The sequence below is a fragment of the Bos javanicus genome, chromosome 6, assembly GCF_032452875.1.
Source record: "Bos javanicus breed banteng chromosome 6, ARS-OSU_banteng_1.0, whole genome shotgun sequence".
Classification (NCBI taxonomy): domain Eukaryota; kingdom Metazoa; phylum Chordata; class Mammalia; order Artiodactyla; family Bovidae; genus Bos; species Bos javanicus.
Window position 1 is genome coordinate 114,022,188 of NC_083873.1, and position 25,872 is coordinate 114,048,059.

A 25,872-nucleotide genomic window follows, 5' to 3' on the forward strand; every position below is an offset into this window, starting at 1 on the left:
AGCAGCTGTAGGATCTGGTACAGAGGTGAGGAGCCCAAATGTGTGCCTGGTGGGTGGAGGTGGGCAGCTGTGCCCAGCTCTGGTCACGGCCCACCGTGCCCTGAGACCTCCAGCACTGCCCCCCTCGCTTCATGCTGAGGTGCAGGAGCCCTCGGGGGCTTCACCCCAGGTCCTGCGGGTCCCGGCCAAGTTACCTGGCCATACGTGGAGGACTGCTGTGTGTCCCAGCTTTCCCTCGGCCCAGGAAGCCTGGCGTCAGGAATGTCCTCCTACGTTTAGCCCTGAAGAATCCTCTGGGCATCAATATTTAATCTTCGTGGTTGCAATTCTCCTTTGCGCTGCTAATACTCTCTTTCATTTTAATTTAGCGGAACGGTACAAATCCTGCAGGTTTCTTTACAAGGTACCATGTGCGGTGTCTTGGCTTCGTTCCACAGCCAGTGGGACTTGGGCTAAAGTGCAGGGAGGCAGCGAGTCCGTGGGGGAGGAGCTGGGCTGCTCGCGTGTCCTTGTTTCTGCTGATTTTGATGTTAATAGTGACATGTCTCCCATCCCCAGGGGTCTGTGCTTACAGATCCATTCACCTCTTTTTTTTTTCAAGTTTGTTTTTTTCTCCTTTATAAAAATACAGAGTCTTTATAAAGTCTCCTTTATAAACAATACCAAGAAAATGTAGGACATGTTGACAAGAAAAGACTCACCTTTAATCCCACTTGCCAAAGATGAGAGGCTTCGCTCCTTGTAACAGGTATGCATTTTAAATAGGGCTGATGTTTAATCTCTGTAGACAAACACAGAAAACAAACCAAGCAGACAGACGACTTCCTAGCATCTCCTGTTCCGGAGATGAATGGTCACAGGGTTACCGCACAATCGTCCCGAGAGGGGGGCTTCTCTCTTTTTCCCATTTTGCAGATGAGGAGACTGAGATTCAGAGAGGCCTGGGCAGAGCCAGGGCTGGAAGTCAGATTGGCAGAATTAAAACCAGATGGTCCCAGATCTCACTGGCAGGAGACCCTCCGCTCTGCACATGGGGAACCTCCCTCCAAGCGTTTTCCACACACGGGGACGCAAAGCCGAAAACCGTCCCAGGGCGTTACCTGCTCCAACCCACAACCCCAAACCCGGAGGTGTCTTCCTGGCCTTGCACAGCCTACTGCGGCCTGTGGGGTGGCCGGGGAGGTCTTGGGCTCTACTCCCTGCCGTCAGTCAGGGGCCCAGGGTCCTTCCGTCTCGTGCCTCCTCTGCCCTCCTTGGGGTCCTCAGGGAGGCGCGTGGTGGGGGTTTAAAGGGCCAGTCCAGAGTGGGACCCAGGCTGCTGACCAGGACTCTGTCTTACAGCCTCGCCTCATGCAAGGCGGTCTGGGAGATGATGTCTGGGGGTTTTTCGGGGTTGGAGAGGTGGCGGGCAGCTCGGTGAACCATTTAGGGACATTGCATCTTCCCTGTTACACCCTCCCACCCTCTGACACCACCCGTCTCCCAAAGTGGAGTCAGGGCTGTGAGATCCCTCTGGCTGCCGGTGGACAGTGGGTTTCAGGGAGAGTCTGGCTGAGAGCTGGTGAGGCCTGAGCTGGGGAAGCAGGGAGGTGGGGGGCGGGGAGACTCATGACCCATTTAAGAGGCAGAACTAGGGGGCAGCTGATGCCTTAGATTGGGGGTGATGGGGAGGGAGACTCCTGGAGCGGGGCCCTGGCTGGGCTGTGGGTCCTGCAAGACAGAGGCCCTGGGGAGGGCCCAGAACCCTGGCCAGATGTCATCACCTGGATTCTGTTTGAGGTGTGGCCACCTGGGAAGGGTCCACAGGGGGCCCGGGGGTGACACCTGGCTGCGTCTCCCTCTGGAGTCATGTGGGGCTTGTGGGTGCCCAAGGCTTCTTGGAGGGATGTCGAGGTTTCATGGCTTGGTGTCGCCCAGGAGCTGGCCACTCCGCCTGGCCAGCCTGGCTCTGGCCCAGGTGCTGGTGGCTGCAGCTGTCCTGGTGCAGCAGGTCACACGGGCCCCTGGGCATCCGGATGGCAGTCTGGATGATCCATGGGGCCTGCGTGCTGCTGCTAGAAGCTGCCGAGCGTGGCCGAGTGACAGGTCACCCCACACTGCCCCCTTCGTCTGCAGGGACCCTTGCTGGGGATGGCAGCAGTGTACTGGAATTTTCCAAGAAAACTCAGATGCGTCATTCTTCTTTCTCAGCCCCGTGAGATGAGGAGACCACGGCCCCAGGCCCTTCCCCAGCACAGGTACCCTTCTTCCTGCATTCAGCGGTCTGTCCTGCTGGCAGGCTCTGGCCGCTCCAGCCCAGTGACCCGTCATTGGAGATGCCTACAGGGTTTCCCCTTGTGGCTCAGCTGGTAAAGAATCTGCCTGCAAGGCAGGAGACCGTGTTTCGATTCCTGGGTCAGAAAGATCTGCTGGAGAAGGGACAGGCTACCCACTCCAGTATTCTTGGGCTTCCCTGGTGGCTCAGCTGGGAAAGAATCCACCTGCAATGTGGGAGACCTGGCTTGGATCCCTGGGCTGGGAAGATCCCCTGGAGAAGGGAAACGCTACCCACTCCAGTATTCTGGCCTGGAGAATTCCATGGACTGTATATTCCGTGGGGTCGCAGAGTTAGACATGACTGAGCGACTTTCACTTTCACAGGCTTGGTTGGGGCGGGCATCTGTCTAAGGCTCCACCCTCCTGGCTTCAGAAGGGAGGTCCCTGTCCCTCACGCCACCCCCAGGCCCAGCTCCCATGCTTGCATTCAGCTCCACTGTCTCCTGCAAGGCATGGGTCTCCGCCACCCTCTTGTGAACCTACTCCTGTTCCATGTCTCTGCAGTCACTGCTCATGAGGCTTCTGTGTGAATAGCCCCAACCCCAGGAGGATGCCCCAGCCTGCTTCTAGCTATGGAGAGGTGTCTTTTAATGTAGCCCCAGGTCGCAGGCTTGCTTATGGTAGCTAATTCCTGCACCATGCCTGGCTGGCTTCCCCGCCCCATGGCACCCAGGCCTTTTGCACAGGCTGCTGTCAAACACTGTCTTCATCTCCCTCAACCACATCCCAGTCATTTCAGCATCCCTGGGACCAGCCTGGGCCTGGAATGGAGCCAGGGCTCCAGAATGATTTGAAGAGCCTGCTCTGCAAAAAGATGAGGTAGAAGCTTCATAGGATGGAGTCACCCTCTGCTCAGATGAGACCTCCAGGTCTTGGGTGTGAGAGGAGGGCAGTTCTTGGGAAGGTGTGTGGGGTGGATGGGTGCATGAATGAATGAACTAATACCGTGCAAGAGCAGAGCCTGACTTTTCTCCACACCCAACTTGATCTTCTTCAGTTGAAATGCTCTGCCTAGGCTCAGTTGTTTGTTTGGATTCTAATCATCTCCTGTACCTTGATCGATTCTCACTGTCAGCATTGTGGGGGGATTCAGTTAGGCAAAGGCAGGGCTCTTCCTGGGCTTTGAGGAGTCTGAGTCTTGATGTCTTTCCCTTACCATCGTGCTGCTGTGTACTCAGCTGCTCAGTCGTGTCTGACTCTTTGTGACCCCATGGACTGTAACCCACCAGGCCCCTCTGTCCATGGGATTCCCCAGGCAAGAATACTGGAGTTGGTGGAGCCATTTCCTCCTCCGGGGATCTTTCTGACCCAGGGATCGAACCTGCATCTCTTGCCTCCCCTGCAATGGCAGGCGGATTCTTTACCACTAACGCCCCCTGGAAAGCCCTCCCTTCCCACTAAAAGCACCAAATCTGGGTCAAGCAGATGTGCATCCAGATCTCCACTGTACCATCTTGTGGCTGTGTGACCTCGAGCAAGTTGTTTAACCTCTCTAAACTACCATGTATTCATTTGGGAAATAAACTGCAGTATCTTGAAGAGCTGTCGTGAGGTCAGATGTGAGGAAAATCAAAGAGGCGTTCAGCACAGAGCTTGACGATGGATGTGAGACGGCAATGACGTCGATGGTGGTGATGGTGGTGGTGGTGGTGATGGTGATGATGATAATGAAAATCACAGCAAGGGACGGAAAAGAAGATGACAGAGACAGGGGTCCTGTGATTAATCTGATGGATAAGAATTGTTTCTTCAAGAGCTTCAGCACTCTGAGACGTTGCAGTTGGCTTGACATAGACCCTGATGGTAAGTGCTGTGGTTTATTTCTCTTCCCTCGGCTCTCTGGGTGATTCCTGGGAGAGCAGGTGATGGATCAGAACCTACAGGAAGAATCTTGATTATCCAGAGAGATTCTGCTCTCAAACACCTGTCTAGTCTGTTGCATTCTTCTAGCCACCAAGGGCTGACAAGTCTCTAGCTGATTGGTCCCCAGTCTCTGAGGGTACTTTAAAAATTACAAGCCTGGTCCCCACCTTCAGAGATTCTGAGTAAATTGGACTGCACTAGGGCCCTTGTGTCTGTTTTAAAAGCTCCCCCAATGATTTCAATCTGCAGACAAGGCTGAGAACCCTGCAAGGAATTTCATTTTTTCACACTGCAGACCTGTTTAAAGACAATCTCCCACCTGACATCTGATGGGGAGGTGAGAATAGTGTCACAGCCAGAGTTTGTCATCAGAGAGAAGGAGGCAGCTATTGCCAGACAGTGGTCCTCACATTCAGTCATGTTGAAAAGAAAAGAAAAGAGAGGAGGTCAGAGGTCAAAAAGGAGGGAGACAGATGAACTGAAGTCACAGGACTAGGGGTTCCAGTCTTCCTCAGGCAGGTTTGTGGCCAAGAGAAAGCCTTTCTTCCTCCTCCTTGGACCTTACCATCTCTTTTCCCCAAATGGATAAATGGGATCAGATTCAGTTAGGGAGTTACTCAGGGTCTCAGAGCAACTTACCATATCTATGTGTCCACCTACCTACCCACCCACCCACCCATCTATCATCCATCCATCCACCCATCTTCTCACTCTCCCACCATCCATCTTTCAATCCATTCATCCACCCATCCATCTATCCATCCATCCACCCATCCATCTATCCATTCATCCTTCCATCCATCCACCTATCCATTCATTCTCCTACCATCCATCTATCCATCCATCCATCCATCCACCCATCCACTCACTCTCCCACCATCCATCCTTCCATCCATTCATCCACCCATCCATCTATCCATCCACCTATCCATTCATTCTCCTACCATCCATCCTTCCATCCACCCACCCATCCATCCATCCATCCATCCACCCACCTATACATCTACCCATCCATCCATCACCCATCCATTCACTCTCCCACCATCCATCCTTCCTTCCTTCCATCCATCCACCCACCCATCCATCACCTATCCATTCATCCACCCACTTTCCCACTTTCTTGTCCATCCACTTTCCCACCTCAGTCTTGTTACAGGGAAGAAACTGAAGCAGAGTTCTGGGATGACCAGGGGCACCCCGGGCTGTAGCCCCCACGGGCGTCCCACTCACCAGCACGTGTGCTCTTTCCTGGCCCCTGAACCAGGCAGTGCTGGGATTTAAAGAGACTGAGACAGGATGCAACCCTCAAGGGGTCTGTGGGTGTGTCTGGGGAGGAGCAGACACCACTGACAGACACAAGGTTGTGATCAGGGTTGTCTAAGAGGCAGAGGAGACGGTACCCAGGCAGGGAGCCAGATCAGAGAATGAGGCTGGGAGAGGCCGCCTTGGGATGAGCAGCTCAGGGCTGTGTGGCTCAGGACACCCGCTTCAACCTCCCTGCGCCTCCCCTTCTTCATGCACACGGAGGTGCTGCCTCGTACTTCACTGGGGCCATCATGAAGGTCTCTCCCTGGGGCATCTGGAGAGGGTGTGATTATTTTAGATCCTGATAGCTTTTAAAGTTATTCTGCCTGTGTTGATGTCTGAGGTCACTGTAGGTAGCTGGCTTCTGAGTTACTTCTCTTGAACATTTTCAGGAGGGGGATCTGGATGGGAGGGACAACCTGGGCAGGAAAGAGAAGGCAGGAGTGTCTGGGACCATCCTGAGTCCGGAGGGTGGTGGGCCTGGTGGGGGCCTGCTGGACAGGTGCATTGACATGCCATGGGGGCCTTGGCTGCTAGAAGCTAAGTCGGTCTGCCTGGGGCTGTGGGAGCCACAGGCTGCTCTAGAAGGAGGAGCTGTTGCAGTGGTCCTGGAGAGATGCCTGGGGACACACAGGCTGGACCCTGAGCCGGGAGGAGAGAACAGAACCATTAGGGCTGAGCATTTGAACAAAGCGCCCTGGCCCCACGGACTCACAAGTCCATGCAGAAGGGCTTAGTCACTCAGGCGTGTCTGACTCTTTGCGATCCCGTGGACTGTTTGCTGCCAACTCCTCTGTCCAGGGGATTCTCCAGGCAAGAATACTGGCGTGGGTTGCCACGTCCCTCTCCACCCATGCAGAAGGCGGGCCACGAAAAGAAGAAACACTGATACTTTACCCCGATGGCCCTGCTGCTTCATCCCAAGCCCACGGCTGTTCTCGGTGCTGGGTGAGCATTGTGTGCGTGAAGATCGGTGACGTCAGACTGATGGGTGGAGGAGGGGGGTGACCAAGGCGGAGGGAACGAGAGCTGGCATTTCAGATGGGTGCTCAGGGAGGCCCCACACCCAGGAGGAGCCATTTGGGGGTGGCGGCCAGCCCTGGAGGGTCTAAAGGAGAGAGAGTTCCAGGCCAAGGAATAGCTGAGGCCAAGGCTGGAGGCCTGGGTCATGTTTCTGCAGCTCTAGGTCAGGCCCTGGGGGTCAGAGGAGCTCGGGAGGGGCTGCCTCTGCCCAGTGTCCCAGCGAGCATCCTTTCCCGCTGCCCCGACCCTTCAGACTCACAGAACCCACTTCAGATGCCAGAGAGCCATTCCATGCCTTCTCCCTTCTCGAGGACAGAGCCTCTGTGCTCCCTCATGTAGGCGTCTTTTCAATTAAAGCTGATGCTGCCAGGCCTTCAGTTATGAATTCATAAGAAAGGCCTGCAGACCCAGGCCTGCCACCCTGCCCATGTGTCTTCTACGTGGCACTTGTTGGTGATGGGGCAGGGCTGGGCATCCCAGCCATGCCATCGTCACCTTCCTTCTAGGGAAAGGGCAGTGGTACTCCCAGGAGGACTCACTGGGCCCCCTGACCCTCTGTCACACAGCAAGCTGACCAGGCACCCAGGGGAGGTCTGAGCCGCTCTCGTCCCCTTGATGCATGGTGTTCCTGGGAGGAGGCTGTTCTGTGTGTGGACCAGGCGGGTCCTGAGTGCTGCTGGCCCAGCGATGAGGCTCCTTGCTCCGGGTCTGGACTCAGGTCTTGCTTTGCAGAATGATCCCCAATGGGCACCCTTTATACAGGCTTTGCTGATACGGACTTGCAGGTCAAGGTCCAAGGTGCCTTGCCCCACCTGCCTGCCTGCCCCATGCTTCTAGAACATAAACCTTAAAGAGTAGGAAGCCGGGCTCTGGAGGATGGCCTGGGCATCCGAGTCCACTTGGCAGTTCATAGCGCCTGGACCCTGACATCTGAGGCTCCATTTCCTTGTCTCTAGAGCAGTATGAGTGTCCCCACCCTGGGTTGCTGGGATCCTGGTGTCAACTAAAAAAAGATGTACAACTTGAGAGTTGTGTAAGTAAGTAAGTGTTAGTTGCTCAGCTGTGCCCGACTCTTTGCAGCCCCATGGACAGCAGCCCACCAGGCTCCTCTGTCCATGAAATTGTCCAGGCAAGGATACTGGAGTGGGCTGCTGTTTCCTTCTCCAGGGGTGAGTTTGGTTTTATTTGGGGCAAAATGAGGCCTGCAGCCCAGGAGGCAGCATCTCAGCGAGCTCTGAGAGCCTGCTCCAAAAAGTCAATATATAAGGTTTTAGTGAAGGGGGAGTTCAATGCTATGAAGCACTCATTTTACAAAAGGTTTTTGTTAGTCGTGAGGGTCTGATGTCCCCATGAAGGGATTGAGTGCTTCTCTAGATATGAGCAGATGCAAGGATGGAAATCGTAAAATCTGTTCCTAAAAACATCCAACTATCTAAAGACCTGTCCCACCAGATTCCCTGGAGCACAGAGGGCCTCACCCCACCCTGAACTCCCTCAGCGGGTGTTGAAGGTCAATATAGCAGCACGAGGTTCAAGCTCCGTAGAGGCAGATGGCAAGCGTCTTTGTTGTTCAGTCATTGCTCTTCAATTGCACTTCAGTGCTCTTGAAGTGAAGTGAAATGAAGTCGCTCAGTCGTGTCCGACTCTTTGCAACCCCATGGACTGTAGCCTACAGGCTCCTCAATCCACGGAATTCTCCAGGCAAGAATACTGGAGTGGGTTGCTTTTTCCTTCTCCGGGGGATCTTCCTGACCCAGGGATCGAACCTGGGTGCATTACAGGCAGACGCTTTACCGTCTGAGCCACCAGGGAAGCCCTGGCAATGCTCTTGGTGAGTGCCAATTTGTAGTTGACACCGGCAGGTGGCCTGGGGCACCCAGGGATGCTCTGGCTGCCAGCTCTGTTACCGGGGCCTCCTGGGCCGGCTGTGCAGACGGATTGCTGGTTGGGGAGGGTTTGGTGGGCAGCTGGGAATTCACTGGGTGGGGAAGGGCCAAGGAGCTGGAACTGGGCTAGGTGGACGCCCCACCTCAGAGGACATGGAGCCTCCAGGGAGCCCACAACTGGCACAGGGGCCAGCTATGGGGAGATGCCGGTGGCAAGGACGGAGCCCAGGTCTTGAAGGACCTAGCGTGTCAGTGTCAAACCCGGGTGCTCTGTCACCGTCCTCTAAGAGCAGCCTGTGAAGAAGCAGAGGGATGGACAGAGCCCTCTGCCCACCCTTCACCCCCCATCCTGTTGCTTTCCCGGATCCACGCTTCTTAGAGGAGCCGGGAGCAGAGACTCACAAGCCAGGTGCAAGAGCCTCCAGCCCCACCTCCAGCGATCCCGTCAGGAGGGGCTCCCTGAGTGAGACAGGGCGGGTGGGTCCTCATCCTGTTTGTCATTAGCGTCGCCCTAGGGGGGAGAAAGCAATGGCACCCCACTCCAGTACTCTTGCCTGGAAAATCCCATGGACGGAGGAGCCTGGTTGGCTGCAGTCCATGGAGTCGCTAAGAGTCGGACACGACTGAGCGACTTCACTTTCACTTTTCCCTTTCATGCATTGGAGAAGGAAATGGCAACCCACTCCAGTGTTCTTGCCTGGAGAATCCCAGGGATGGGGGAGCCTGGTGGGCTGCCGTCTATGGGATCGCACAGAGTCAGACACGACTGAAGTGACTTAGCAGCAGGGGGCCCCCACCCTCGGGGACCCATGTGACTGGGAGGCAGGACCAGACTAACGGAACAAAACTTCATCAGCTCAGATTGTGGAGGAAAGCGGGATTTGAGCCTCAATTTAAAAAAAACAAAAAACATTTCATCCTTGAGACCATAATTGCCAATTAGATACTTTGTTTCATTGATTTCTTTCACAAAGATGGTACAGGCCCCTGGCGTGTGCAGCTCTGTATGCTGGACATGGAGGAATTTGCTAGACTAACACCTTTAGGCTCACGATGTTCGCCAACCTTTGTTCTAAGCATTGATCATTAATTTTTTCATATTAAAGCATCTGAAGGAGGGATGTTATCAGGAATGCAAAAAGCTAATGAGCAAAGATGAAAAGCTGTTTCTAGAACAAATATACCATCAATAAAACATCAGCGTGTGTTTGCTGAATTGAATGTGAGGCGTTGGGTCAGCAGCTGGGGATGGGAGGCGGGCGTCTCCTGTATTCTGGGTGTATGGAGGTGCAAAGGACAGTGTGTCCCCAGGGAGCCTGGAAGCCGGTGGGGTAACTTGGGTACCTAAAGGGACAGTGATTTCCAGCGGGGGATGGGTGGTCAGGAGACATGTAGGAAGAGCCTGCCTCGGCCAAGGACAGCTCCAGAGATGGGAGTGAGCTGATGGGCTCAAGTAGGGCTGGAGGGTGACTGCGCCAGGCAGAGGCAGCAGCAGGCACAAAGGATCAGAAGCAAGACATCTGAAACCTTCCAGAAGGTTGGTAAGCTGAAGTCTAGGAGTCATACTATAGGGATCCTGGTGGGAAGAAGCCAGAACCCCAAGATGGGATCAGTTCACAAAGGGCCCTGAACATACATGAACGTGAGTGCAAGCGCACACACGCGTGCACGCATGCACACACACACAGGTTTTGGCGTGGACTCTGCTGCTGTGGTTTGGGGCCCGCCCGGGCCTTCATAGCACAGCACAGTGACTGACCTTTCTCTGCTGCTCAGAGAGGTCCGGTGGGGGCTTGGCATCTGAAGGCTGTGGTGAGAAGGACAGACTGGGTCCCTGGCCCTGAGGGAGCAAATGAGGCACTGCAGTGGGCACCGTGCCAATGCCCAGAGTGGGGCAGGTGGGTGCTGAGGGCAGTCTCTGGCCAGTGTCCAGTGGGCCCTCTTTCCTGAGAGGCTCCACAGGTGCAAGGGGCTCAGGCAGCGTGGCAGCCAGGACACTCCAGAGAAACTAAAGTAATGGGAGATAGATGGACAGGTATGGATGAATGGATAGACAGATAATAGAAAGAAACAGGCATAAGTGTGAGTGCCATGCCAAGTCACTTCAGTCGTGTCCAACTCTTTGCGACCCCATGGACTGTAGCCCACTCCTCTACCCATGGGATTCTCCAGGCAAAAATACTGGAGTGGGTTGCCATGCCCTCCTCCAGGGGATCTTCCTGACCCAGGGATCGAACTCACGTCTCCTGTATTGGCAGGCAGATTCTTTACTAGTGGCACCTGGGAAGGTGTAGGTTAATGGATTTATTTTAGGGACATGGCTACTGTAATTGGCGGTTAGCAAGTCAGAAAGCTGCAGGGCAGACCTGCCGGCTGGACCCTCAGGCAGGAGCTGACGGAGTGGCCTTGAGGCAGAATTTCTTTGGGAAACTTGCTCTCAAGTCCTTGAGCAAGCTAGAGGAGGTGCCCTGGCATGATCCAAGAGTCACCTCCTCAGTTAAAGTCCGGCGTAGATGGACTGAGCGTCATAGATGCGAACCACGTCGACAAGATTCCTTCACAGCCACAAGCCTAGACGTGGGTTTGGGGGAACCACTGAGGCCGTGGTCTGGCCCAGTGGACCCAGAAACTGTCACCGGTAGCTGGACACTTTCCTGACAACACGCAGTGGGGACGTGGGCCTGGGAAAAAGCAAAGTGGAAAATGCTCCTGAGAAGCCAGAGCGCTGGCCGGCCAACAGCGCCCAGGTCCACAGGACTGGCCCCTCCTCCCACCTGCCTTTCCACCTGCAGTCCCTCCCCTCCCCCGCCCCTCCCCCTCAGTCCCTCCTCCCCCCACCCCTCCTCCCACCCCACCCCTCCCCCTGCGGCCCCTCCTCCCCCTCAGCCCCTCCTCCCCTGCCCCTCCCCCTCAGCCCCTTCTCCCCCGCCCCTCCCTCTGTGCCCCTCCTCCCCTGCTCCTCGCCCCCAGCCCCCCCTCCACAGCAGAGCTCCCCCAGCATCTGCTCTCAGCTCTCCCTGCGCTGCCCTTTCCCTGTGGCCCTGGTCGTAGCTTCACATCCCATCCCAGGGCGCAGGCCTGCTGTCTGCTTCCCGCTTCCCATAATGGAAGGGCTGCTCTTCCTCAAGCAAGCAGTTCCGAAAGCCAGTCTCAGCACTGGGTCTGGGAAAGTGCACACCTCCTTGGCTCTTCTGGCATCTAAGACAATTTCCCTGAAGATTCTGTGAACTTGACTGTCTCCTTTAACCCCAAGGCACCACTGGGGACATGGCTGGGATGCCAACGACCCCCCAACCTGAGGCCTTGCAGTGATCACGAGAGATTGGCAACTGCCCTCGGGATCCCCTCTGGGCCCTCGGGAGGGGTCTCAGCCAACAGGGTCAGAGGCAGGATGGTGTTTGGCCTCTTGTGGAAGGTGGGTCCCAGTCTTGGAAGGAGCCAGCATCTCTCATGCAAAGTCCACTGGGCGATCCTGGCGGCTGTGGGGGAGCTTGTGGGGGACACACGTTGGGAACTGTTCAGCCCCAGGGCTCTTGGCTGAGGGACCAGAGCAGCTGAGCGACCCCCACCCCCGTTCTGGATTCCGTGTTCTTGTAGAGTTCGGGCAGCTGGTGACTCAGCCGAGTGCTGGACAGCACCCAGCTTCCTCTAGGCAAAGGTGGCATGACTGGGGATGACCAGGTGGAGGGGGCTTTGATCCTGAGCAGCCCAGCACCCTTCCTCACAGAGCCCCCCAGCCTCACACCAGCGGAGGGTGCAGTCAGCACCCTTCCCAGAGCAGCCCGCTGCTGCAGAGATTCAGCGTCAGCTGTGCAGAAGGCCGCATGCAGACATGTACACGTCCTTGACCCTGGGACTCATGTCCGTGTTCCTAGCCCCCCCCCCGCCCCAGGCCCCTTTCACCCTCACACAGGTGGGCATGAGGGTGCCTTGAGGGGGCTGTGTGCTAAGCAGCCCCACTGTGAGAAGATCGGGACCCAGGTGCCAAGTCAGTCTGTCCTGTGAGCGGCTGGAACGCTTGCTCAATGAGGTGATGTAAGAAGACCCCCGGTGCGTAGTAGGTGTGCAGTAACATGCGCTCCCAGACAGAAAGAAACGGCTGAAAATCCATTGGTGGCGAAGGAAACTCTGCAGTGGGGGCTTCCTCTTTGGGCTGTGGCCGGCCCAGGAGACCACCCCCCAGGTCTCTGTGATTTGCCCCCACCTCCTGGGCCCTGTGTTGAATGTCCTTCTGGGCGAGGCCTTCCGTCTCCCCCAGCACGCTGCTACTCTCCCCTGAGCACTGACAACTGACACCCCAGACTCTACATTGCTCCTGTGCGTGTCCGTTCTCCTTGCCAGGAGGCAGGGGGCTTGGTCTGTCCTGTCCTTTCCCCCATTGCAGGACAGGGCACCTGGAAGCCCCCTCTCTACACGTTTCAGGGGCTTTTTCTGCCTGGGGACAGGTCTACTTAAGTTACCCCAGCGTGTGACTGACTGGAATGAGCTTCCTCGCTGTGCGTGCATGGGTGCTCAGTGGCTCAGTCGTGTCTGACTCTTCGCGACCCCGTGGGCTGTACCTGCCAGGCTCCTCTGTCCACAGGATTCTCCAGGCAGCAATACTGGAGTGGGTTGCCATTCCCTTCTTTATTCCTGGCTGTGGGTGCCTGGTAACTCTTTGGTCAGTACCCAGAACGTGGGGGAAGTGGCCTGGCAGTCCCTGCTCCCTGGGCTCAGTACAGAGAGGGGCACAGGGCACACACCACGTGTGTTGCGGGTGCACAAGCCTGGGCAGAGAAGGGAGGGTGTGAGAGCTGGGTTTGCTGATGCCTGTCCCTAGGATCAAGGGAGGAGGAACCTTGCAAGCAGTCCCGGGGCGCATGGGAGGGGCCACATAATGACAGGCTTATCACAGCCTGGATTGTCACATGGCAGGTGTGAAACTGGGTAACTCGGAAGATGCGCGGGTAGGACAGCGGGCGCCGGGGAGGGAAGGGAGGCAAGTGCCCACCCCGAGGCCATGCCAAAGCCAGCGCATGCCTCTGGGACCCCCCTCTCTGGCTCTCTCTCCTGGTGTATAATCCTGCAGTGTCTGGAGCAGAAAGAGCCGAGGGGAAATCATGGCGTGTCCCAGTTAGAGCTCTGCAGGTTGCAAAATAGAAACTGCCTCCATTTAACTTAAGTACAGAGAGGCTGGTAGTTAGAAATCAGACATGCTCCTGATCCCAGGGGCAGACAGTACTGGGGGGTGTGGATCATGGTGTGGGGATAGGGCTGGGCAGACAATACTGGGGGGCAGGCTCTGGACGGGAAGGGACTGGAGGGAGCCATGTGCATCTCCCCTGGACGCGGGTGGCCCTGCAGAGCTCCCAGCCTCAGTTTCTTGTCTGTGAAATGCAGAGGTGGGCACTCAGACAACCCCCTCTTGGGGGGTTGATGGCGGAAAATGAGATGTTTGGTTGAAAAGCACTTGGAACTGCCTGGACCTTGTATCTTCCGACACAGTCCTTACAGTGTGCTAGCCAGGTGAGAAATATAGGCACGGGCCCTCGAGTTGGGGAATAGTCCATCTTGGACCCCACCCATTTTCCACGTGCCCTCGGGACTTTCCGGGCCTCTTGTATCAGCTGCTCTGCTGGCCTCGTGGCTCTAGAAAGGTCCAGTGAACTAAGGTTCAAGAGTGCCTGGCTCACAGCAGGTCCTTGATGTGTATATGTGTTTTTCATAAGTGGGTGAAAAATAAGACATTTTTGGTAATGTTTTCCACTAACGTAAATATGAAAATAACTTTGTTTTATATGAATTCACTTATTCGTTTACTCACTCTTGGCTGCATCTGGCATTCAGCATCGGGTTTTGGCGTTCGGGTTCTTCCTTGAGCAGTGCTGGCCTCTGTCTTGTTGTGGCGTGCAGACTCTAGATCGCAGGCTCAGTAGTTGCTGCGCGGGGGCTCAGTTGCCCCGTGGCATGTGGTATCTTAGTTCCCTGACCAGGGATTGAACCCTCGTCCCTTGCCTTGGAAGGCAGATTTTTAACCACTGGGCCGCCAGAGGAGTCCCTGAAAATAACTTGGAAGTCAAGTCCACCTGGATTCTCAGAATTATGGGACTTTGAGATAATCTAATGCAAACCTTTCACTTATCAGAGGTGGGGCCTCCAGGGTAAAGACAAGCTCACACTTATTGAGCATTTACTACAGGCCAGGTCCCAGGCCAACCATCTCCTGAACATCTTCTCTTTCATGGGTCTGTCAGTTTCTTAATAAAGGGAGAATCCCTGTCCCCGCACTTGTGAAACAAACCAAACATGTTGAATCCCGCTGACTTAGAAAGTAGCATTTCCGGAAGTCAGACAGTCAGGCTGTTCTATATCCACAAATGTTACTTCCCAGCTTTTTTTTTTTTTTCCAAGCACTCAAGGGCTTTTACCTTCCTTCACTTCTCTGGTGTTTCCTAGAAAACACAGCACAGTAAAAATCAACGTGTGATGAGAGGCATCTCAGAGTTATCCGCCCCCAGGCCCCACCATCCACTCGGGGGGACTCGGCCGCCGGCAGGTTGCGCTCCTCCAAGTGTGTTTTCCAAGGTGATGGATTCAGGTGTGCGAGAATTACCTCTCTGTCTCCCGCATGGAAGGCCACCGCTGTCATACGACTCACACACCCCCGTATTTCCCAAGTCGGGAACCAGCGAGGCCTGCACAGCATCGACTTTTATCTTCCTCATATTTCATGAATTCTCTTTCTGACGGAGCCGAGACGGAGCGGCTGGACGGGATTACGATGGCCTTGCCATGGGAAGGAACACGGTCTCGGAGAAGCCTGCTTTAGCGAGATTTGTGGAACAGACAGGAGTGCGGCCCCGTGAGATCTAAAAGGCTTTGGCCAGAAAGCGCTGATGACAGCGTGGAAAGAGGAGGCTTTCAGTCCTCAGCTTGCTTGCTGCTCGCACCGCTGCGGGGTTTTCTTCTCCTTTTTACCTCCTCCACTCTGATCTCATTTAAAAGGAAAAAAACCCAAATGATGCCATCTTTAAATGAGAGGATGCTGAGCTGAAAGGGACGTTACAGATTAAATGTCAGCCTTTACTGCACACAACCCCATCCCTCTGCGGGTCCCCTCTTCCTTTCTCGTGTGTGTGTGTGTGTGTGTGTGTGTGCGCTCGTGCGTGTGTGCTTGTGTGTGTGTGTGTGAGTGCTTGTGCGTGTGTGCATGTGTGTGTGCATGTGTACGTGTGTGCGCACACGCGTGCCCGTGTGTGTACACGTGTGTGTGCGCGCGTGAGTATGTGCATGCGTGTGCACGTGCATGCGTGTGCACATGCGTGTGTGTGTGTGTGTGTGTGTGTGTGTATTGTCTGCCGCTGCTGCTGAAAGGGGGGGCCCCTCCCCAAGTGTGGAGCCTGGCTGACTTGTTTCATAGGGGCACAAGCTGAGTGCTTAAGGGTTGTTTGTTGAATGAATGAGTGAGCAAGCGACACAGGACTCTGGCCCCAGGCTGGAGCTCCCTGTGGGCACAAGCTCCCGAGAGCCCTGCAGGAAACCTGAGCACCCCCGTTGCCTTTCTGGGTCTTCACAGCAGCACCCCCCTGCCCATCTCCAGGTGAGACCCGCTTGTCCCTTTTATCACCATGGACAGCCATGTCCTGCTCTTACAGGGACCCCAAGTCCCTGGGAACACAGCTGCCTTGGGCAGGATGGGCTGCAGGCAGAGCACCAGGGTCTCACCAGCCCAGAGCCTGGGGGGCTGCCCCCCGACTTGTTCGTCACACGGGGGTCCAACCTGGCCCCGCAGAGCCCCCTTCGTCTACATAGCCTCCAGCAAGCCCCACAGGAAGCTTCCTCCTCCAGCTTTGCCTTTACAACTCCCAGCCTGCTGTTCCTCTTTCCTCACGATGGAGAACACCAGCTGGGAAACAGAGGTCAAGGGGTCGGCCGGGCTCCAGGTCTTCCTGCTCGGGCCTTGGTGTGGACACAGCAGAGGCGGGGAGCTGGGGGTGGGGGGCAGGGTGGGTGGCCCTACGGCCAGCCTCTCCGGGAAGGGCAGCTTCCGTGGAGACAGCCTGTAAGATCCAGGGAGGCAGGTGGGGGGAGCCTCTGGGGCCTGCCCTGGGCCAAGGGGAGCCAGACGAGGCGAGACCTAGAACAGGCAGAGGAAGGGCTTCCCAGGTGACCCTAGTGGCAAAAGAAAACCTTGCCCACCAGTGCAGCAGATGTAAGACACACGGGTTTAACCTCTGGGTCGGGAAGATCCCCTGGAGGAGGGCATGGCAACCCACTCCAGTATTCCTGCCTGGAGAATCCCATGGACAGAAGAGTCTGGCGGGCTACAGTCCATGGGGTTGCAAAGAGTCGGACACGACTGAAATGACTGAGCACGCAGAAGAGAAAGAGTAGATACTGGATTGAAAGGCTGGTGTTGAGGAGGGTCTGGAAGGAGGATCTGGGGAGGCCCGTGGCTCAGGACTAGGGCTGGGAAGTGGCAGCTCGGCCCCTGGGAGCGCGTCCCTTAAACCCGCTGGCACCTGCAGCCCCATCGTTGCCTGCATCACGGTCTCCACCCTGGCCTCTGCCTGATGACTTACACCAGCTACCGGGCTCCATGGCGCCCTCGAAGGCACCTCCCCACAACCTTGGATTCCTGCTCCTGGAAAGAAAAGTCTCTTTCATTTTCCACTGAATCGCTTGGAGCTCCGTGGGCCCATAACAGCAGGCTCCCCAGCATTCTTGAGGCTTTTTTTCTAAATGCTCTTCCCAGTGGTTGAAAATGAGTCCTGCCCAGTCTTAGGAGCCACAATACACTGCTCTGAGTCCACGTGGGCCTGCAGGCGGCTGTCGGCAGAGCTGGAGGAGCTGGGTTCAGAGGGTCTTCCAGCCTCAACCCCACTCAGAGCTGGACTCGGCCTCCTCCTTGAGGACCCCCCTGGCCCCAAGCAGGGTCACCAGGGTGGAGCCCCTTTTCTCACGAGAAGGTCCCATTCAGGGGCCTTCCCACCTGTGCTTCCCGGGGACCTGGGGCTGAACTCCCCTCCTGGCCTAGCTGCTGCTGCTGCTGCTAAGTCACTTCAGTCGTGTCCGACTCTGCGCGACCCCATAGACGGCAGCCCACCAGGCTCCCCCATCCCTGGGATTCTCCAGGCAAGAACATTGGAGTGGGTTCCCATTTCCTTCTCCAATGCATGAAAATGAAAAGTGAAAGGGAAGTCGCTCAGTCGTGTCCGACTCTTAGTGACCCCGTGGACTGCAGCCCACCAAGCTCCTCCATCCATGGGATTTTTCCAGGCAAGAGCACTGGAGTGGGGTGCCATTGCCTTATCCGTGGCCTAGCTGAGATCTCCACAATAACTAAGCCTGCATCAGTGTCCCAGGGAACAAGTTACTGCAAACTGGGGGCTTAAAAACGGCTTCTCTCACTGTGTGGAGGCCGGATGTCTGAGAGCAAGGTGTCAGCAAGGCTGGGCTCCCTCTGAAGGCTGTTGGGGGGACGCTTCCTGCTTCTTCCAGCTTCCGGTGACCCCTGGTGTCCTTGGCTTGTGGCCACATCACTCCAGGCTCTGTCTTCACACGGTCTCCTCCTTGTGTGTTTCCTCTTCTGCCTCTTATAAGAGCACTTGTCATAAGGTTTAAGACTTTCTCGGATAATGCAGGTGGTCTTGTCCTGAGATGCTTAACTTTCTTATATCTGCAAAGACCTCCCCACCCCCAACAAATAAGTTCCCATTCACAGGTTCTAGGGATTAGGATTCAGACACATCCTTTGGGCATGTCTATTCAATCCCTTGGATCTTCCCTGGTGACTCAGCAGTAAAGAATCTGCCTGCCAATGCAGGGGAGGCAGGTTCAGTCCCTGGAGTAGGATATGACAACCTGGTTCAGTATTCTTGTCTGGGAAATCCCACGGACAGAGGAGCCTGGCAGGCTACAGTCCGTGGGGTCGCAAAGAGTCAGACACAACTGAGTGACTGAAAGACAACAGTTCAAGCCCCTTACAAATCCCAGAGGGAAGATGCGAGGTTACAGTCCCTCTGGCCAGGATGCTCCCTGGTCCCCTGGGAGGGGGAGGTCCTCCCCACCACCCACCTCCCCAAGGACCAGCTCAGGGAACATGAAGCCCCGCCACCCTCCCCCACCGGCTGGGGCTGGGTGACTCACCTTCTGCACATGCACACGAGGGGCCTGTGTGACCTCTCCCTGAACAAGAAGCCCACGACATCAGAAGCAGCAGGAGTCATCTCTCAGGAATACCTGAAGCTCTGCTTTCCCAGGTCCCTGTACATTCCATCATCAGAACGATCTTCACCTGAGGGCCAAGTTGCCTCATCTTTCAGGGGAAGGGATGGAGGCTTGGAGAGGCCTTGGCATGCCCAAGGTTCCTGTGGGGAGAGGCAGACTGTGGTCTTGAACCTGAGACTCCTGCCCCCTATCCAGGCTGCCCTGAGAATCTCCTACAGCCCAAATACCTGGGCGGTGGCTTGTTGCCTGCGATGTAAATTATATGGGAAGGCTACGAGAACGGAGCTGGAAAAATTCTCTCACCTGCCTGGGTTGGAGAGACCAGGCAGCAGTCCGCTGGCCTCTGCCCTTTCTGCTGTCTGGGGATTGCCAGCCTGTGGGGAGACCACCTGCTAATACCAGCTTCCACGAGACTCTGCTCACTGTGAGGGTCCGGCCCATTTCGGGAGCTCAGAGTCGCCTTGGAGGGGCCTCGACTCCCCTGCCCCAGCCCCAGGCTGCTTGGCTTGCCACCTCTGTGCCGCGTCCTCTCAATTAAGCCCCGGCAGCTCTGGTCCCGAGTGATGCTGGCTGTGTGTGCTCTGTGTCTTAATTCAGGGCCACGACGAATGGTATGATTTCCCAGGGTTGCCGTGATTCCATGAAAATTCCTCTTCGTAGACCTCAGGCACGGCCCAGTTCCACCCAGGGACAGAGAAAGAAGAATCCAGGACAGAGAAGCTTGCTCTCCAGCAAGTCGTGAGCCGTCTTCCCAGCGGCTCAGCCTAGAGAGGGCGAGGGTTTTCAGCATCAAAGGTAATTTATTAATAGGTCGTCTGGTACCTGGACTCTGAGCTGGGAGAGACGCTGAAATTAACGCGGTTTCAGCAACAGCGTGGTGATTGATTAGTGACGTCTGCCGCGGACTCAGGGGAGGGCACTGCGGTCTGTGCACCATCGATTTACCTTTCTGGCCAAGTGTTTCAGGTCTGGCCAACCTGGTTTGCTATCACCCAGGGAGTATTTCCAGCTCCCAGAGCTTGCCTAGACCCATGGTGGGAGCCGCAGCTGTGCTGTCTTTGGGAGGATCCCGCAGCGAGTGGGTCGTGGGGCTCTGATTGGGGCCCCATAGGTCAGCTTAAGCCTGAGTTTGGGGAATCAGGCTGGGAAGAAGGGGCAGTTGTCTCCATGTGCCCCGCTTCCCCCTCCACATGGTATAGACCAGGGATCCCCAATCTCTGGGCCACAGACTGGTACCCACCAAGACCTGTTAGGCACCAGGCTGCACAGAAGGAGGTGAGCTGAGGGTAGAGGCAAGGCTGTCTCCTGCCCTCCATCCGCGCAAAAACTGTCCTCCACGATACTGGTCCCCGGTGTCCCTAGGAGACCGCTGATAGAGGGGCCCTCACCTATGTAGGCCCTGGTCCATGGTGCCAAAAATGTTGCGCACTGCTGATATGGACACCCTCACCTATGCAGGCCCCCAGATCCACTCTGGTGTAGACTCAGCCTCCTGTTGACCCTTGGCCGGGTTTTCCTGGAGCTCCTGTTCCTTATGCAGACTCTTCCAGACCTCCCTGCCGGGGATGTCACTGCCCCTGAGACTCTCAGGAAAGGGGTGAGTGCTTGTTTACAGGCCCAGTGAAGGTGCTCCCAAACTCAGGTTTGGCTGCTCATGGCTCAAGAATCCAACACCGAGAGCTAGTGAGTGAGAGAGGAAGTCACTCATTCGTGTCTGACTCTTTGTGACCCCATGGACTATGAAGTCCATGGAATCCTCCAGGCCAGAATACTGGAGTGGGTAGCCTTTCCATTCTCCCGGGGATCTTCCCAACCCAGGGATCGGACCCAGGGTCTCCCACATTGCAGGTGGATTCTTTACCAGCTGAGTGTAGGGTAAAAGAAAAGATAGCTTTATTGAGGAAGCCAGTAGTCCTAGGGAGAAGGTGGACTCATGTCCCAAAGAACCAGCTCCCCGTTGCTGATCAGGAGCAAGGCTTTTAAAGGAGGATTTTAGGGGAACACAGGTGGGCAAGGGTGGAGCTGGTGGGCTATGTGTAGAAACATCACAGTCAGCTCTGACTGTCGTCTTGAAATTGGTCCTATGGTGGTCTGATCAGCGTCCTCTTGATTGTTTTAAGCACAGTTCATCTTTAGCTCCAGGGTTGATTTTGTTTCTTGAGGCCAGTTCTCAGACCTGTGGCCACTTCATGTCATGGCGACAGTCTGGTCATTGTGTAGTTAAGTTCTTCCACCTGGTGGGGTTTCAGTCTCTGTAACACTGCTCACAGGATAGGGTTAGAATATGATCTCTAAGCCTTGGGAAGAAAAATAAAGATCCTCGCTTTGTTTAACGGCTAAACTATTCTTTTGTCTTGTTTGACTATTTTCCTTTGCTTCCGCATCTTCTCACCCTCTGACTACATGTTTTCTTTGTCTGAAGTTGGTTTCCTTATAGACAAGAGGCAGCTGCAGGGCATGGCGGGGGAGTCTGTCCTGGAAAGGCCACGCAGAGTCCTGCTCCATTACAGAGGGGCCACCGGTAGCACCCACATCACTGGCCACCTCACGTTCAAAGACCCCACTGTGTTTGTGGACGTGTGGCCTGAGCTGACCACTGCCCACGCCTCTGTCTTCTGAGGCCCCAGCAGATGAGAGGACACCCTTCTGTCTTCTGAGCCCCAGGAGACGTGAGGAAACCCTTGCGTCTCAGAGTAATTGTGCTGCTGACACCAGTTCTGGAGTCTGGATTCTTCCCAACACTAGCTCTTGACACCAGGTGGATGTCCTACCGTGCAGCTCACTTCCGACGCTGTCTACCTGTAGACAGCATCAGACCCTACAGGGGAAGGGCTTGAACCCACCAGACTGTGCAACTTTTGACACCAGCTTCTGACTGACTATCCAGCTACAGATCGGGGCGTTCCCTTCTTGAGTTCCATTAATTTGCCAGAATGGCTCACAGAACCCAGAGAAACATTTTACTTACTGTATCACTGGTTCATTATAAAAGGTATAAAAGTCAGGACTGGTCAGATGGAAGACATGCTCAAGACAAGGCCCGAGGAAGGGGCTGTAGCTTCCAAGCCCCCAGGCTCCTCTCTCCCTGCACTTTGGTGGGTTCACCACCTGGAAGCTCTCAGAACGCTGTCCTTTGGCGGGGTTAGTTTATGGAGGCTTCATTATATAGACACGAATGATTAAATCATTGGCCATCAGCTGATTGATTCAACCTCCAGCCTACTCCACTCCCTACAGGTGTTGGGGGTGGGGTGAGGACGGAAAATTCCAACCCTCCAATCAAGTGTCAGCTTCACTGGCCAGCAGCCTGCCTCCTTAGGTGACCCAGGGTCTCTCCAAAAGTCACCTCATTAACATAAAAAGGAGGCAGTTATGGTTCTGTCCCTGGGAAGTGAAAGTGTTAATCGCTCAGTTGTGTCTGACTCTGTGACCCCATGGACTGTAGCCCAGCAGATTCCTCTGTCCATGGGATTCTCCAGGCAAGAATACTGGAGTGGGTTGCCATGCCCTTCTCCAGGGGATCTTTCCAACCCAGGGATTGAACCTGGGTCTCCTGCACTGCAGGCGGATTCTTTACTGTCTGAGCCACCAGGGATTCCCATCACTAGGGTGATCAGATCAGATCAGATCAGATCAGTCACTCAGTCGTGTCCGACTCTTTGCGACCCCATGAATCGCAGCACGCCAGGCCTCCCTGTCCATCACCAACTCCCGGAGTTCACTCAGACTCACGTCCATCAAGTCAGTGATGCCATCCAGGCATCTCATCCTCTGTCATCCCCTTCTCCTCCTGCCCCCAATCCCTCCCAGCATCAGAGTCTTTTCCAATAAGTCAACTCTTCTGCTTGAGAGTTGTCCCCATACTCCGGCTCTTGAGCCCTCAGAGGTCCTGCTGGTCAGCATGTGGACCCAGCAGGGTGAGCGCGGGCTCCAGAGCCATGTGGAGGGGTCGGTGGGGTGGGGCACAGCCAGTGTGGAGGGGCGGTGAGCACCAGCAGCGAGCTCTGAGCACACAGCCCCCAGGAGGCTGTCTGTGGTGCTGAGTGACCCTGAGGCCGTGTTAGGGTGGGGCACCCCTGCCTCTGCCCCCACAGCCACTCTGCACTCTGGTCACGTGCTTTCCTGCACATGACTATGAATCAGACATGCCGCGTCTGTCCCGGGTCCCCATGAGGGCACGTCCTCCCTGAGGGCAGACATAGCAGCTGCAGTTTGCATGCTGGTGTCCCCGGATAGCCAGGCGCCTGGGCAGGGTGTGGCATACAGTAGGTGCTCATGTCATGCCTGTTGACTGAATAAATGCAGAGCAGCCGCTGCTCTGCAGAAGATCTGTCTGGATTTGACTCTTCCTGATACTATGTGGTGCTTCCCAGGTGGCGTGAGTGATAAAGAACCTGCTGCCAATGCAGGAGACAGAAGAGACGCTTGTTCCATCCCTGGGTTGAGAAGATCCCCTGGAGGAGAGCATGGCACCCCAGTCCATGGAGTCCCATGGACTGAGGAGTCCCATGGACAGAGGAGCCTGGGGGGCTACAGTCCACGGGGTCTCGCAGAGTCGGATGCACGCTTAGCACATGTGTAGCATGATGCTTTGTGACCTGGTTCACGTCACTCACCTCTCTGAGTTTCCATGTTTGCATCTGTAAAAGGAACCGCCTTTAGCAGTAACAGCTGGGGTGTATTTAGCGTTTATTAAGTCCTTTTATGAAGCTCCCCTGAGCCCTTTCTGCATGCATGGTAGCCCATCCCAGACTCACACCCCAGCCCAGGAGGCAGTACTGTTTCTGTTACCCCCGTTTGTCAGGTGAGGTGGGAGGCTGGCTCGGGGCCCCACAGGCCAGGGGCAGTGAGCTTGGAGATGGTGTGGCCTTTTGGACCATAATCCAGCCTCAGCACCGTGACCTCGCTTACCCAGGTGAGATGCTGAAACTATCTGGGATCGGCATTGATTCGGGCCCCAGGGGGGGCGGGGGTCCTGGGATCCAGCGGAGTAACAGGAGACGCGGCAGAAAGTGAGGACTTGGGAGTGAGACGAGGCTGGGCTCAGATCATACCTGCTTCCTTTAAGCCGTGTGACCTTCTAAGTCCCCAGGCCTCTCTGAGCTTCGGTTTCGTCATCTGCAAAATGGGCACAGTCCCGTCTTGCTCACCGAGAGGTCTGAGTGCCCGTGGGGAGATGCCCAGCACGTGGTTTGGGTTCAGTGGATGTTACCTCGCATCCCCTTCATGTGCACTGCCCTGCACTCGTGTCTTTTAAAGCTAATCTCCCAGGTCAGGGACGGGGCTGCAGTCAGCTGAGGTCTGGGGGGTGGGCCTTCCGGCTGGCTTCGGCCCCCATGACCTGCTTCCTAGCGGGGCTGGCATGGGGATCTGGGCTACATCTCTGTTGGGCTGTGGTCTCCTCCAGCTTTCTCTGAGGCTGCTCCTCTTGGCCCCTGTCCCCCTTCCTGGTCCCCTCCCTGGCTCCAGCTATCACTGGGATGTGCCCACTGACCCTGGAGAGATGGCCAAGGTTGGTGTTTGGACTTTCCCAAACCCAAGCTGGAGTCTTTCTCCAGCCCTGACCAGCTAGGGGTCTGGGAAGTCTTTGTGCCTCTTGGAATCTCAGGATCTTCATCTGAAAAGCAGGAAGGCCCAGGCTGGCCTGGCCTTGCTCGCAGGAGAGCCAGTGTGTGTGGATGTGTCCCCATGGACTGGGAAGTGGGGGGCTCTGGTGACCACAATGGTGTATGCACCTCCCCGCCCCAGCAAGGGACCTCCTCCCACTTCTGGTGCTGACAAAGGAAACTCCGGCTTCGGAAGGACAGTGGATGACATGGGCAGTCCCCTTCCCTGAGCCCCTGGTCTGTGCCAAGCACAAGTGAGCATGTTTTAGCCCCAGCAGTGGCCCCTTGAGGAGTCAGGAAAGGGCACGCCGAGCCCTGAAGTGTGCCTCCTCCCTTCAACCTCAAGGCAATCTCACGAGGCTGTGGTGGAGCCCCATCAGGCAGTCGGGAACTCAGAGAGGGTGTGCAACTTGCCTTGGGTCATGCAGCTGCCTAGCGGTAGGCTGGGATTCAAATCACAGTCCATTCGGCTTGAGCATGGTGCTGGTCCCAGGACCCCAGGCTGCCTGCTCAGGCCCGGCCGTTAATGACGTGAGATGGCCTTCTGCTTCCTTTGAGGGCTCCCGAGTGCAGTCAGCCAGCAAACACGGCCGCTCGGCGTCCAAACCAAACAGAAAAAGTGGGGAGGCTGCCCTCGCTGTGCTGGGGGAGGAGAGAGCTCGGAGCCCCCGATCCAGGCGCCGGGCCTCACATCCAGCTCACGAAGGTTTGGGAAAGGCCCTCCCTGTACAAGGATCACACAAGATTGCACAGGGTGGACCCAACAGACTTGAGTCAAAAATGCAGAAGATGAGAAACACACGCCCTGGGAATCAGGAGCGAAGATACATGGCCACGGGGCAGCGCTGAGCCCTCAGGGCAGCGTCCGGGGCTGCCTTTCAGACACCCTCTTCTAATCCACGTGAGCCGAGGGAGACCTGGGGGAAGACTTCTGCCCCGAACATCTGAGTGTCCTTGGGCGGCTCTCATCCCCCCCTTCTCTGGGCCTCAGTTTGTCATCCATGAAATGGGAACGGCTGCTGTCGTGAGGGCAAGTGTTGTCCCAGCACAGGTCACAGGTTTGAAGAGTCCCTCCTTGACACCCCCACCCGCCCAAGCCTGAGTTTTCCCTGTTCACCTTGGAAACAGATGACTGCCTCGAGGGATGTCAGCTCACAGCACAGCTGGAGGGTCAGGCAGACCGTGGACGTCCGCAGCCTCGTGGCGCAGATCGGGAAACTGAGACCGGGCAGGGAACAGTGTGGCCAGTGGTGTCCACGGTCCTGATGCTGGGCCCAGGCTCTGGCTCAACAGGAAACCTTTACTCTTGATTCTCAGCTTCCTTATCTGAGCTGCCTGACACCATCGTGAATGTGTTTCAGACCAAGGGACCCAGGAAAGAGCCTGAACCCCAGAGAGCTTGGGTGTTTTACTGGGGTCACCCAGGGAATCGGGGCTTTAGTAAGTTCAGAACTTTGATACTTGGTTGTAAAACAGCTGGCACAGCATCTGGGACATCAAGGTCCTTAGTAGCACTGGTCCTTTACTTTCTCCCAGTATGTCATACCAGCACCTTCAGCACCATCACCATCACCACCACCAGCATCACCATCACCAATATCACCATTATCACCACCACCACCACCACCACCATCACCAATATCACCATTATCACCACCACCATC

General features: G+C 55.9%; 1 protein-coding gene across 2 annotated transcripts in view; it reads left to right on the forward strand.

Moving 5' to 3' along the window:
• Nucleotides 1–25,872, forward strand: part of SORCS2 (sortilin related VPS10 domain containing receptor 2) — a 493,339-nt gene that overhangs the window by 241,572 nt on the left and 225,895 nt on the right. The gene's annotated exons all lie outside the window — the stretch shown is intronic.